This window comes from Hyaena hyaena, unplaced genomic scaffold (assembly GCF_003009895.1).
Source record: "Hyaena hyaena isolate Hyena2069 unplaced genomic scaffold, ASM300989v1 scaffold_3, whole genome shotgun sequence".
NCBI lineage: Eukaryota > Metazoa > Chordata > Mammalia > Carnivora > Hyaenidae > Hyaena > Hyaena hyaena.
The window spans coordinates 8,567,841-8,579,933 of NW_024080635.1; the positions used below are offsets into that span (position 1 = coordinate 8,567,841).

General features: G+C 42.5%; 1 pseudogene; it reads left to right on the forward strand.

Moving 5' to 3' along the window:
• The first annotated feature begins 948 nt into the window (after window positions 1-948).
• LOC120231078 lies at window positions 949-1,959 on the forward strand (annotated as a pseudogene).
• Window positions 1,960-12,093: the final 10,134 nt, after the last annotated feature.

Consider the following 12,093-nt stretch of genomic DNA (forward strand, 5'->3'; position numbering starts at 1 on the left):
CCAAGGGATACAGGAGTGCTGATGCATAGAGGCACATGGACCCCAATGTTCACAGCAGCACTCTCAACAGTAGCCAAAACATGGAAAGAGCCTAAGTGTCCATCAACAGACAAATGGATCAAAAAGATGTGGTTTATCTATATGATGGAATACTACATGGCAATGAGAAACAATGAAATCTGGCCATGTGTAGCAACATGGATGGACCTTGAGGGTGTTATGCTGAGCGAAATAAGTCAGGCAGAGAAGGACAGATACCATATGATTGCACGTATAGGAGGATTAGGAGGAACTTAACAGAGGACCAAGGAGGAGAAGAAGGGGGGAAATAGTGGGGGAAAGAGAGAGAGGCAAACCATGAAAGACTCTTGAATACTGAGAACAAACTGAGGACTGATGGGTGTGGGGGGGGAGGGGGGAGATGTGCATGGAGGAGGAAATCAAACACTTGTGGGGATGAGCACTGGGTGTTATATGGAAACCAACATGACAATAAACTATTTGTAAGAAAAGAAAGGAAAGGAAAGGAAAGGAAAGGAAAGGAAAGGGAAGGGAAGGGAAGGGAAGGGAAGGGAAGGGAAGGGAAGGGAAGGGAAGGGAAGGGAAGGGAAGGGAAGGGAAGGGAAGGAAGGGAAAGGAAAGGAAAGATGCCCTCCTATACCCGGAGGAAAGAAACATTCTGATCACCAAGGATGGGGAGTCATTCTGTCCAAACAGACCTTGTCAAAACAATTCTTACCTTCCCTTAGCCTCCCCATGTATTTCAGTTACTTTTCCACAACCGCCTCTCTTTGCTCAACCTGATACATAAGCACTTGGGCCTTCCTGCTTTTTGGAGCTTCATTTTCCTCTGGGGCTCCCAAGTCCATGTAAACATCCATGTGCTTTTTGCCTGTTAATCTGTATTTGTCAATTTAATTCTCAGGTCCAGGCAGAAACCCAGACAGAATGGGGGTAGAGCTTTGTCTCCTTTTACAGAGCCTTTAAGGCTCAAGACTTGAATTTAAGAGTTGAGAAATGAGACAGTCCTAGGTGATGCAAGGTCCAGGGTATAGCCAGGGTGTAGCCACTTAGGTGAAGCAGAGGTAAAAGTCACTGGTATTGAAGTCAAAGAACTAACAGGCTGCCCTCGCAGTGTCCCTGGCTGGCTGTGCTGCCCGCTCCTTCTCACCTCTCCCATCACCGGCAGAAGCCTAGGGGGAAAACAGTGAGAAGCCAGGACCGTGTCACAAGCACACCAGGTTCAACAGCAAAGACGACACATAATTTAGAAACTTCATTATTTAGTCCAAAGACCAGGAAATCAAACACTACAAGATCGAAGGCAGAAGTAATTTAAGAAACATCCACGGCAGTGACTGGCCCAGTTTCTTTGAAAAGTATTTCAGAGATGTTAACTGTCCTTTTAAGATTCAAGATTGCCAAAGAAGCAACAGACTGCCTTTTTGGGTCAGCTGTTCTATTTGAACATGGAGATAACGCAGAAAAATACAAGAACGCAGTACCGGGTAATGCGAAACATATCGGCGGTGCAACTAAAAACGCAGAACCATCGATCAGTCTGGATGTAAATAGCTCTGGTTTTAAGGCTGATGCGCTGGCTCTGGTTAACCTTCTTTGGGAAGTCAGGGTGATGACCTGGTCATGCTCCAGGCAATTTACATTTTAGTCCAAGAGCTCTTGACTGCTGGATGCAGTTGCCAAAGCAAATCAAACAAAAGAGTGCTTGCCTGGTGCCTTCGATAAGACTATCTCAGAATAGGAGACGTGGTTCTTAATGAAGCTGCTCAAATTCTGCTATTGCTGCACACGGAAGAGCTCAGAGAGCTGCAGACAAAAATTCATGAAATCGTAGCAGCTGTTCAGGTGATTCTTGCGGATCCAGAGACCAAGATGGGGGCAGGAGGAGGCGGGGGGCAGCTGAAAGCCAGACCAAGACTGGGGAAAGTTGGAGGATAAACATTTTAGGATTTCAGCTTTTCACCTCCTTCATACAACTGGGAACAATGTATGCTCCAGCATGTATTTGGAAGTCAAATGCCACATTTTCCAGGGAGGGATCCCAGGAAATTGAGGATGTTCTAGAGGTTGACCATCATTGCTTTTTCTTTTATAACATTCAGGAAAGTGGGGGAAGATAAAGGAACTAACAGAGTGGATGTGGAATAAGTCATCTGCATAGACTCAGAGGAAGGCTCAGAGCCAAGTGCTCAACGCAGCAACACCAACAGTGGTAATCATCACTAACATTTATCGTGGGCCAGCATGGTGCTGAGTGCTCCCACATATCTTCATCCCATATAATCTTTCTTCTCTTCCTTCAGGTCTCAGCTTAAATGGCAACCCCCCTCTCCAAGCCCCCTCCCCGACGGAACCCCTCTTTATTCTCTACCTCAAGCCCTTAAGAGAATATACATCGATTGATGATTATTTGTTTGCTTTCTCGCTGAATGAGTGTTGAATGCCAAGAACCACTCTACAAGGTGGTTACTCTTTCTATCCCATTTTACATCTAAGACAATGCAAGTTCAGATATTAAGTGATTTGCCCAAGATCACTTAGCTATGAAGTGGCATACCTGAAACCGGAACCCAGGAATACCTGACTCCTCAAGCCTGCATTCTTGATGATACGACCTCCCCCCAATCTGCAGTGAACGAGAGGAAATAACCATGAAATAGGGAGAGGGCAGGGCAAAGGTGGGTGAACTAGATGCTCGGATAGTTGTAGAAACAAGGCCTTCATGGTAAAAAATGGCTCAGAAGTAGCCCTGGGAAGGAAGGAGGGCTCCTAACCCAACGCCTGCCCCTAGGGATTGGAGAAGTGGCCAATGAGGAGCATCCTTTTGAGAAAGCCACAGTGAAAACTTTCAGAGGAGTAGTCAAACCCCACAGCCTAGACCTTTAAGGACCTGCTAAGCTAGACCAAACTCCCTTTCATAATTTCTCAAGGCTCCATTTATTTAAAAAAATGTTTTTAATGTTTATTTATTTTTGAGAGAGAGACAGAGCATGAGCAGTGGAGAGGCAGAGAGAGAGGGAGACACAGAATCCGAAGCAGGCTCCAGGCTCCAAGCTGTCAGCACAGAGCCCAACATGGGGCTCGAACTCATGAACCGTGAGATCACGACCTGAGCCGAAGTCAGACACTCAACCCACGGAGCCACCCAGGCGTCCCTCAATACTCCATTTGAACACGTCTTGCATATTTCTCCCTCCAAGCCTCTGAGCTTGTCATTTCTCCCACCGCAAATGCATTCCTTCCTTCTCTTCTTCACTCCCTCCTCTGCTTCGAGACTACCCATTTTCAAGTCATGGCTCGGGTTCTATTCCTCCACATAGCCCTCTCCTAAAGGCACCAGCCTCAGCCAGCCTCACAACTTGTGCTGTTCTCTGAATAGTCCATTAGCCTACACCACCGAGAGACCACCCAGCCTTCCTGGTGTCCCCGCAGCACCGAGTGGTCAATTGCTTCCTACATATCCATTTACTGCCTGATACGTGGCTGTGGAGGAGAGGGAAGATGATTTGGCAATGCACGGCTGGCTATTACTTGGGGGCCCAAGGTACTTACCACCCACTATCAGCTTCCAGCAGCCTCCCATAGGCCTCACTAAGGTTCTGCCTGCTTGATTTTGAATTATAATTTGAAGCAATTTATCAATTCTGCACAAACTTCAAAGGAGTTGAGTTCGTCTCCAGAGGCCCTGTCTTTGGATTAATACTAAGTTAGTTGAGGGCGTTAGAAAACCACACAGCTTGTCAAATAATTTCAAGTCAAAAACAGAAGCACACAAGGTGCTTTCGGGGGTGTTGCTCCACAGGGATTTTTTTTTTTTTTTTTGCCCTGAGGAAACTTCCAAGACACTCAAGTGCAAAGACCCAGAACGGAATACATTTCTGCTTAGTGCTCCTGAGTCTATTCGGAACAAAGTTTAGAAAAAACAAAGCAGATATAGATCTTCTTTCTCTATGGAAGTTTTAAAATATGATGCAGAGTCCTAACTCCTATCAACAGAGAAAATTATTCATAAGCACAAAAGGCAGTTACCAAAGAGCCTAGAGACATGATTCTCGCCCCAGTTCTGCCCTGGATGATGCCTGTCCCTTTCCCTCTCTGGATCTCAGTTTTCTCATCTGAAAAATGAGGAAGTGGAACCATATAATCTCCAAGGGACCTTCCAACCAAGAAATTCTTTAACTTCTTTCTGCTCTCCTTGTTACAAAACATCCCATTATTGAATGAAGGCCATTAATCCTAGGTTATCCTCAGGGCCACCACCATGATTGTTCAGGTTGTACACTGAACAAATCCAGAGGTCACCATTCACATTACAGTCTGTGTAAACTATACCCCCGTGTTGGGTGGTATACAACCTAAACATCTGTACATAGCAACTTTGATTATGCTCTGCACTCTTGTAAATACCGAATGTCTCGCTTTTTATTTTCTTAATACCCGTTGTTTCCCTACCTTGGGTCCCTACCAGCAGAGATAAAACTACACTAATAACTGATACTGAACAAAGTACTCTCAAGGATTAACTCTCATTCATGGACAGGAGCTGAAGGATACTAGCACCCTACACTATGGGCCACCTACTCTGCGCAAGCCACTCTACATATATTACTGCATACATATATTTAAACCTGATGAAATCCTAAGATTGTCATCTTTATCTTTGGATTAATAAGGGATATTGAGTAAACTTCCCAGGAGTCCTCACCATAGCTAGAAAGTGGCTGGGACAAGGACTCAAACCCACCTCTTGACTCCAAAGGACATTCTCTTTTAACTCCGCTGCCCATGTCACTTGCTGTATGCTTCGGAATCCCCCTACAAACTTGACATTCCTGTGATATCAGTGAACAAGCAGAGGCATTAGCACATTCAATTAGCTGGAAACAGCCATGATGTAGCATAAACACCCTGTCAATTTCCATCCTGATGTTGTCACTGAATACAGATGTTTTTACTGTGGGCCTCAGTGTTCTCATCTGTCAAATAGGGGTGATGGCTTGGGTCCTTTTTAGGATATGCAAGTACCAGCAATTCCTACAGCAACAACTATTTAATTATTTGCATCCTCTGACTTTTAAAGTGTGTCAGTCTTGGGGCGCCTGGGTGGCTTAGTCGGTTAAGCGTCCGACTTTCGCTTAGGTCATGATCTCGCGGTTCGTGGGTTCGAGCCCCGCATCGGGCTCTCTGCCAGCTCAGAGCCTGGAGCCTGTTTCAGTCTGTGACTCCCTCTCTCTCTGACCCTCCCCTGCTCATGCTGTCTCTCTCTCTCTCTCCTAGAAATTAAAAAATAAATAAATAAATAAATAAAATAAAGTGTGTCAGTCTTTTGGGCCCCAACTAAACTCCTATGCCTCTCTTGTGATGATGTTAGCCACCAAGGAGAATTCCTTGTGGTCCCTGCTTCTTTGGGCCTCCCTAAGGGTACCCCTGTGCTTTCCTCTTTACTCTCAAGATTCCAGATCTGAGAGGTTTATTCCATATAATTTGTAGCCTTTGAGACACTTGCCTATTAATCATCAGCACTTGTTTCCTTCCCTCTCATGTCTCCAGCTTCTTGAAGATCTTCCCCATGGATCATGCACTGCATTCCTAAAGAGGGTTGATGTGAGAGTTGTGGTCAAGAAGAGGTGAATTGTAACAATGGAGGCCGTTTGCTCTTTCACAGTTATCAGTGAGCAAAGAGGATTCTGGAAAGTGTCAGACTTCAAGAAAGGAAAAAGAGAAAGAAACAGATGCTCCGAAGTGGGCCACACTGTGGATAGGAGCCAGGAGAGAGGACAGTTAAAAGATGGGACAGAGGTCATCTTGCCCTAAATCAGAACCAGGTAACACCTTGAACTTCTCACTGAGGGTTCCAGGTCATCTGATCCTCCCACATGCCAGCAGGCTGGCCGATAACCAAGTCACATAGTCGTGAGTACAGCGAAAGTAAATAATTAAATCTCTGTGTCTTTGCTTTTTGAGCCTAAGGTCTCTCCATGTGAAATCTAACTGGGTGATACAGTCATGTAACCAGTAGCAAAAAGGCGTGACAGATATAAATTTAGGGTGACACGAGACATGAGCAGGAGGACTTAATTCAGTCCTGGTTGGGAAGGGAGGTGATGCCTGGGAGACCGAGAAGTTTTCTCAGCCTGGGCCAGCCACCCTCCCCGGTTCCGGATAGAACCTTACAAAAGAAGTTGCCATTTTTATAAATTAAAACTTTTGCTTCCTTTTTTTTAATGTTAAAAAAAAGTTTACCTACTTAAGTCATCTCTACACCCAACGTGGATTTCAAACTCAGGACCCAATGCTCTTCCGACTGAGTCAGCCAGGTGCCCCAAAACTTTACTGCAAATGTTTATTTGATTCCCAGCAAAGGTGGTTTTTCTCGTGTTCGTTGACCATTTATTTCTGTTTCTTCTTTTGCCCATTTCCCCATTGGGATATAAAGGTTTATCTTAGGAGTTTGAGGAGTTCTTTTCATTGTAAAAATACTTCTGTCCCAGTTATTTTCATGGCAAATATATTCTGCTAATTTGTAGTTTGCTTTCAAATCTCATGCAGGGTGGTTTTTAAAAACAGCTTTATTGAGGTTTAATTTACATGCTATAAATCAGTAATTAAAAAGTGTTTATTTTGAGAGAGAGTGCATGAGCAGGGGAGGGGCAGAAAGAGAGAAGGAAAGAGAAAAACTTAAGCTCCACACCCAGCGAGGAGCCCGACTTGGGGCTCGATCTCATGACCGTGAGAAATTGACCTGAGCCAAAACCAAGAGTTGGATGCTTAAATGACTGAACCACCCAGGAGCCCCTTAAAAAGAAAATATTTTAATATTTTTAATGTTTATTTATTTTTGAGAGAGAGAGAGAGAGAGGGTGCCAAGTTGGGGAGGGGCAAAGAAAGAAAGAGACACAGAATCCAAAGCAAGTTCTAGGCTCCCAGCTATCAGCACAGAGCCCATCGCAGGGCTCTAACCCATGATCAGTAAGATCATGACCTAAGCCAAAGGCGGTTGCCTATCCAACTGAACCACCCAGGCGCCCCATAAATAAAATCTTAAAAAAATAAAGACAGCCTCGACCCACTGAAAAAAATAAAATAAAATAAAATTTAGGGGCACCTGGCTGGCACAAGTAGGAAGAGGATACAGGTCTTGATCTCGGCACCGTGGATTTGAGCCCCACTTTGGGTGCAGAGATTACTTAAATAAAACTTGAAAAATAAAATAAAATTTGTAGTTGGCATATATATATATGAATGTATGTACATGTATTTATGTATGTATACATGTGTACATATGTAATATAGAGTTTATATATATTCTCACTATGGTGTATAAATATATGGTAACAAAAAATTGTGTAGGGGATTTTTTTAAAACACATACACACATACATATATACACTCATCGTATGTAATTATAGTTTTCTTGTTATTTTTAGGCTCATATTATTGCAGAGATTAAAAAAACAGTAAACAAGTTTGTTAATGTTCTTCTTGGAACCTTATTTCATAATCACTTGTTATTTGCTTTTATATCTGGGACATGAGAGGAGGCCCACAATTATGGGGGGAAATGGCATTAGGTTTATTTTTCACATTTCTAGATATTTACTCATGAGAACTGAAATACACACACACACACACACATACCTGTGCACAGACGTTCATGGAAGTTTCATTTATAATAGCCCCAAACCAATATATCCAACAATCCAAATATCCAGCAATCGGTGAATGGATAAACAAATTATAAATAGCCATGTGCATTAGTCAGCATTCTCCAGAGAAACAGAATCAGTAGGATATGTGTATGTTTATCTATCTATTCATTCATTCTCTTGTTCATTCATATAAAGACTTATTGTATGGAATGGCTCACCTGAATTGAGACTGAGAAGTCTCGAAATCTGCAGTTAGCAAACTGGAGACCTATAAGAGCCAATGTTATAAGTCCCGATCTAACAGCACAAGAAGACAAGTGCCCTATAGCTCAATCAGACACGGAGGCAAAATTCCCTCTTACCCAACTCTTTGTTCTAGTTCAGTCTTCCATTGAGTGGATAAAGGCCCATCCACATTAGGGAGGACGATCTGCTTCACTCTATAGGATTCAAATGTTGGATGAGATCATCCAAAAACACCTTCACAGACACACCGAGGATAATATTTGACCAAATGTCTGGCATCCATGACCCAGTCAAGTCAACTGTTTGCTTACTTTGTGTGTTTCAAACAATCTCTGACTATAGCTCAGTGACACTCATAAAGTAAGTCGATAACTGTAAATAAGTCGGCCACGGTCTTTAGGACCTATCCTATCCTATCCTATCTCTGGGATTCAATTGTTACTGCTGAGCAGCTGGGCTTATATAAACTAACCTGATTAAAATTCAGGCAAATGAATTATGAACAATATAAAACTAACCTGAAATTCAACTTTACAAACACTGTGTACTTTGCTGAACCCCTTGAAAACACAGGAAGTATCTTAAATTATCTTTTACCCTCTAAGCCTTATATATGGTCAGAAAGCATCATAATGTCTCAAAGTCTCAGTTCCTTCATCTGTATCATGGTCAGAGTTATAATACCTCCCTCAATTGACCCTTGTATCATATTCACAAAATCTTTTCTTTCCCTCTTCCTTACACACTCTGATTTTGTAGACAGTAACAATGGTTAGCCTCCCTTGAGGATAAGGTTGGCTATGAAACTCAGTTCTGGCCAATTAAGTATAAGTAGGAATTGTTGGAACAGGTTTAACAAAAGTACCTTGGGTGTTGGGGTTGTGTGGTGATTTAGCTACCATATGCCTTTTGAACTTGGTCCTTCCCTTTTCTTTTTCCTGGGATATAGACAGGATGCTTACAGCTCCAGCAGCCATCTTGTGACCATGAGGCAATTGGAACACAGACGCCAGCACCGGGGTTAATGGAGAAGAAAAAAAGAAGGAGGAGCCTGCATATTCTGAAGCTGCTACCAGTCCTGGACTCCCTATTTCTGACTTCTCCTTATACAAAAAATAAGTATACAGGTGAAACTCCTAATTTGTTTAGTCCACTCTGTAAACCTGTTTCCTCATCAAAAAATGGAAAGGATAATAGTAACCTAGCCTGTAAATTTGGCGGGAGGATTAAATGGGTTCCTATATGTGACTTTTAAAAAACATTTCATTGAAAAGCATGAGTTAAATGGCTGCTAAAACTGTAACATTCTACTACGTGAGTTTTTTCTTTTGCTTTTCCATGAGAAAAATGCCTGGCATTGATGTGCTCCATAAGTGTCAGCACTCATCATCCAGATTATTCCAGGCTTCTGTTACTGGCAATTGAACCCAATTTATAATTGATACAGCAGCTGTTCAAAACAGTATTTATTAAAACTATTTAATGGCCAGGGAAGATAGTCTTTATAAAATCTCTGGTGCGGGGGGAGGGAACACATTATAAAACTATACAGTATGACTCCAATTTTAACAATGACATAAATGCATAGAATTTGCATATTTAATTAGTTCTAGTGGTAGGATCACAGGTGATATTTGTTTTCTGTTTTACATTTTTTTAAGTTTGTTTATTTATTTATTTATTTAGAGAGAGAGAGAGAGAGAGAGAGAGGATCCTAAGCAGGCTCCACACTGCCAGCACAGAGCCCGATGTGGGGCTCAAACTCAGGAACCACAAGATCATGACCTGAGCCGAAACGAAGACTCAGACACTTAACCAACTGGAGCCACCCAGGTGCCTCTGTTTTCTTTATAGGAAAGAAATTATTTCGGAAATTTTTAAAATACACACCGGACACTTATAACTAAGGAAAATGTTATTTTAAGATGTTAAAATGATGCCAGGATATAATGAGTGATTTATTTTTACCTTAAGCAAATTCAAGGTAGCAATCTCCGTGCTAATAGATTATCTAAGGAATATGAAGAACACTTGTGGGTACTCACAGTGTCTTTGCCCACAGAGCAGAACTAGTGAGAGCCAGAGATTACAAAAAGAATCTGAACACAAGTAAGTTGATAATATGTATATATGTTTGTGCTCCAAAGTTTCCAACCCACAAGCAAGGAATGTTTAAATCTTACTCATTCTGGGGAACTTGGCCTGTTGCCTACTCATTAGTGAGGCGGCTTATAGGAAACATTAGGCATCTCTTATTAAATAAATTTAAAAAGCATGCTTCTAATTGATCGCTCATGGAGACAGAGGCCCAGTGCTAAGCGCTGTCTGTGACAATTGTCTCAATTAAATGGTTATACCTGTAAAGTTAATCTTGATACATTGACTCCAGGTTTGGATCCTGCTCATGGAGACGCCCATCATTCTAAGGCTTTGGCACCTGGAATTTGTGCGTGTGCGTCTCCCTCTAGCAAATAGCACAGCTCACTCGGGCGTGACGTCTGTGCTACGGCCCATAAATCAAGAAACAGCGGTTTCGGGATCAAGGAAATTCATAGTTGTGTTATTGTACATTTTGGTCTTACTGGTGTGGTTCTGAGAATACTATCCAAAGAAAGGGGTTTTCTGACAACATAAATCCCAATAAAACCTCATTTCTTCAAGAAGCAGCACAGGACTAACAGACCATTTTCAGAGACTGACGTTTGGCCTTTGGAAAAATTACCAGCCCCGGTACTGTGTGCCCCGAGTAAAAGGTGATGCTCTTACCCACACTGGGCAGCACTGTTATGAGTGACTATTGTACTTCCACAATTCCTTGGTGTATCTTTCTGCTCCCCCAAGTGCAGTGCCTCTGCAGTTTGGTAAACCTTCCCCTTGAGCTCCAGGTGGCTGAAAGGGCCTCGCTTTCTGTACCTTTCCCAATATCATCTTTAAGGCTCTGAGATTCTAAACCATGAAAGATCAAAGGGGCACTTGGTATGTGAAGCAGAAAGCAATTCCAGTTAATATTTGTACCTCACCTGCTCCTGTTATTTCTCAAATATTATGCGTAAGGACAGTAATTGCTAACATTCAGAACAGTCTTCGTGGGCACGTGCCACCCGTGTACTTACACAGGGCACCACACTCGAAACAACCTTACCCTTGGCTTAGTGCTCCACTATTGTCTTGCCATCTGAATCATTTTTTAACATTATTTTTCCTCTTCTTTTTCTTTTTAAAGAGACAGCATGCAAGCAAGGGTGAGGGGCAGAGGGAGGGAAAGAGAATCTTAAGCAGGTTCCACAGTCAGCATGGAGCCTGATGAGGGGCTCAATCCCTCTCCCCCAGGATCACACCTGAGCCAAAATCAAGAGTCAGACGATCAACGGACTGAGCCAGCCAGGCACCCCATGTTAATTTTCTATGAAAATCTAAGTTCCATGTTTTTCATCACTGCATTTCCATTATCTAGCACAATGTCTGACACATTACGAGTAATTAACAAGTGTTTTAATAAATTGTGTCCAAAGCTTCTTGGAAAACATAAATGTAGAAAAACAATAGCTCTGCTACAGAGAACATCACCACCCTTGTCAAGTCACGTAACTGCTTGGACTGAAGCAAAAATAATGCTTTTATGGCTTTTTATAAAATAAAAACTCATTTAATTAAACGGTACTTGAGTTCCTGCTATCTCCTTGGCATTATGCTACATGCCAGAGGCTTTTTAATAAGTGATGCCTCATCTCCAAAAATCCAGTCTGGTAGAGCAGCAAGAGGTTCTCAATGCCTGGTAAGGGATCCCCAGGACCCTTTCAAGGGATCAAAACTATAGTAAGCATTATTTGTCTTTTTCAGGTCTTTCACAAATAGAGAGCAGAGCTTCTGGGAGGTCACATGATGTGACGAAGGGCAGTAGAATGTGTGCTTGTGCGTTAATGCGCCATAAAACGTTCTCTATTTTAAATTCTAGTTCAGTAAATGTTCAGAACCCACATAAACAAAACCCTGTGGGGTCTTCCATAATTTTTAAGAGAACAAACAGGTTCTGAGACCAAAAAATTGAAAGACCATTGCGACAGAGGCCGTTAGCAAAAAGGCTAGCTGTGGATGACAACAGAGACTAAAATGTGAGGTCTATGGCCCAATTGAAAGTCAAAATGGGCCTCCGATCAGGGGGAAATCGCGTGGAAAG